The following is a 3,448-nucleotide window of genomic DNA, read 5'->3' as shown; positions in this document are numbered from 1 at the left end:
ACGTAGGCTAGAATCTTCCCGGTAAGCGCACATTGGGGTGCGACACATATGATTGGAAATGGGTTAGTCCAGGTGCGAGAGTTAGCCGAGAAAAGGGCTAGAGCTAAAGAGTCAAGCAGTGATTAAATGAATACAGTTTGTGTGTTGTTATTTCGGGCATAAGCTAGCTGGGCAGGCGGCCGGGGTGGCAGGACACAGCCCCGTCGCTTTTATTACTACACTTAAGTATGGATAGAATCATTTCATAGGCAGGGATCGTGGACTGTATAAAATTGAGAACAAAGCTAAGTGTATACATTCATTGCTCTTTGTTCTTGTTCACGACTCTGCATGCACTCTGAGCATCTGCTTCACACTGCTGTTGCCTTTACTTCCTTGCCATGGTGAACTGCTGCTTGAACCATGAGCATAAACCCTTTCTCCATGAAGTTGCTCTGCAAGAATATTTCACCATAGCAACAAGGAAAGGAACTAAGGCAACTAGTAAATGCAGCATCGTATTTGTAATACTTGAACAGTGATCAATAGACTCTGATCCAGATGGGCAGATTTATTGTATTATCTGCAGCTATCCAGTGAAGTTCTAAAGAATGAGTGGTAGAAGCATTTAGCAGAGGAGAGTGGTGTTCTGGATTGTAAGGATAAATTTATTATGATGCACAGGAGGCAAGAGAGGAAGCAAAGAGCCCCAGGGGGATCTGGGCTGGGAAAATCTGTACCATTAGGAAAGCTGCTTTTGGAGATGATACATTTGCTAAAATACATGAGGTAGAGGGATTTTCTAGTTGATAAAAGAAACTTAGGGGAGTCCAGAAGACGGGAGTTCACTTGTGTGCACATTGTCTGCAGTGCAGAGTCCACACTCTGAAGCTTAGTTTACTTTTCACAGTTGTGAGATGAGGGGAAATTACTCCAAGTATATTTTATATGACATTCTAGATAATGGTATTGTCTTTAGAGGATGCCACATATTATGCAGTTATTATTATCTTATGGAACTTTATTGTGAGACTCTGTATGTTGCAAATAAATACTTCTGCCTTGGACACAGGGAAAGAGACAGTGAAGGTATGTGCAACATATACAGTACCAAAATGACCATGATCCTGTGTGAAAATGGAGGCAGATTGTTCTTTGCAGAGTGGAGGACTGAAGGAAATTAAAAAAATAGTGAGAAAGAAAAAAAAACAATTAAAATAAAGCTATCAAATATGGAAGCAAAGAACCTGCGTCTGTCCCACAGGCCTTTGTTAGTCCACAGGATTTCTCATACTCATCCTTTTCTTTGTCTCACTGAGATCTAATACTAGAAAGAACAGCTTCAAGGATGAAGCTCCCTGTTTAAAGACTTCGTCTATAGATGTTTGCTCCATGCCTTCAGGTAGAGAGCATCGTGGAAGCAGGAGCATGTCAGATGTGGAGGAGATTCAAGGGTACTGGGGACCAGATATAACCTTCAACGTCACTCTTTCCAGTCATCTACTGTCTCCAAATAGACACTACTTAAAGTTTCCAGCCATGCCAAAACAGTGTCACTGGTTGGAAACCAGCCAGCTGTGCAGCACGTGAGGGTGAGGAGAACATCTCTCTGGTGCTACCATTCTTAGCAAGAAAAGGGTGATGCTGATACAGAAGGCTAATAAAATAATTAACTTCTTATTGTGGGAAGATTCTCCTCCAATCTTATTTGGATTGTTTGTTGTCACACACACATGACAGTATCTCAGTTTTTTCAACAAATAGCTTGAACAACTAAGATATTTTTAGAAGTTATTCCTGTGTTTTGCATGCATATTAGTAAGATAAAGTAAAGTAGTAATTCATAGTAGTTAAAAAAGTAAAAAATAGTAGTTAAAAAAGTAAAAAAAGGGAATTGTATTTTTAAGAATGGTGGTTGGGTGGAGGTGACTCAGTTGGTAAAGTGCTAGCTATGTAAGCCTGGGGACCTGAATTCATATCCCAAGTAGCCATGTAAAGCTGGGCACTGTAAATCATATCTGTAACCCCTGCACTGCAGGGGCAGGGAGGCAGGTGAGTCCTAGGGGCTGCCTGACTAGTCAGGCTAGCTGAAAGGTTGGGATTCAGGTTCAGTGAGAGACCTAGTATTACAAAAGGAGGTAGATAGCAATGGAAGAAGATGTCTGACCTTGAACTTTGGCCTCTCTCTCTCTCTGTATATATGTGTGTGTGTATATATATACATCTCACACATCACACACACACGACAGTATCTCATTTTTTTCAACAAATAGCTTGAACAACTAAGATATTTTTAGAAGTTATTTCTGTGTTCTGCATGCATATTAGTCAAAAAAAGGAGTATTTAAAGAAAAATTGAATTACTAAATTGCTAAAGTTGAGTCTCACTCTTAAGGCTAAGTCAGACTAGCTGATAGCATTTCTTAGAGGGAAGCCATGAGTGGGATAGGTGAATGGAATTGAAACTTTTCTCGTTAAAGAAGCTATTTTGAACTCTTAATTTTTGTTGTTATTAAGAATTTGATAGTTTAAAACACAAAGCAAAGTCTTAACTGTACAAAACAGAGCATTGGCACTGTCTTACAGAGAATGCAGAATTGATTTTCTATCCATGCTGGCCCAATGACACAATAATATTTTGAGGGTCTGTTTGGATGGCAATAATAAGCACTTGGGCTCATTGCTATTTTGTTAGTTATTTCCTGTGTTTTCATATATTGTTTCTGAAGGTTTTCTCCCTATTTCCAGATAGTAGGTGCTTTTTAGTAGGTACTTGTAGTTTATATTTGAAAAACAGATACTTTCAATAGAAAAGACAGCAAAAGATAAAAATTAGAGTTGAAAACAACATTAAGGTCTTGATTAGTGACACTGGCTTCACATTGTTTGAGAAGTCTTTAATTAAGACAGATCTTTATTATGGACTGGATCCAACCAAAGTAGGTGGAGAAAATATACTTCACACAGGACTGAGGAGGAAATGAAGAAAAACATGTCCCAGCTTTAGGGGTATGTAGGAGACACTGTGAGAATGGAGAATTGATGCTGTGCTCTGATGACCTCCAAAGGCTGCTAAAGTAGACGTATTAACACTAGTGAGAAGACTCTGGAAGTTGTGTGCCACATAATGCCAAGATAAGGAGACATTTTAGGGAGGAAATGGTTGAGTTTATGCTTGCTGTAGCTTTAGTTATTGCATAACAAAAGCAATCTAATGCTAAGGAGTGGGGAGCTACGAAAAGACTTCATCCTCATTCAAATATCGTTTGTTTTATGAATAAGAAGGTGAATTTTGGGCTAGCTACTTAAGAAATCCAAGGCAAGAAAGTTTTGTGTAGACGTAAGTCACAAACGATGCCACAGCAGTTTGGAATTATAATTAACAGGGTAGTATTTATTTAAAGGGGAAAAAAACTTACAGATCACCGTCAGCCCTCTGTACGACCAGGAAGGGAGTCTAGCCGCCAGC

The sequence above is a fragment of the Microtus ochrogaster genome, chromosome 5 (genome assembly GCF_000317375.1).
Source record: "Microtus ochrogaster isolate Prairie Vole_2 chromosome 5, MicOch1.0, whole genome shotgun sequence".
In the NCBI taxonomy this organism is placed as follows: Eukaryota; Metazoa; Chordata; class Mammalia; order Rodentia; family Cricetidae; genus Microtus; species Microtus ochrogaster.
The sequence above is the reverse complement of the archived record's forward strand: the minus strand, read 5'-3'. Positions refer to the sequence as shown.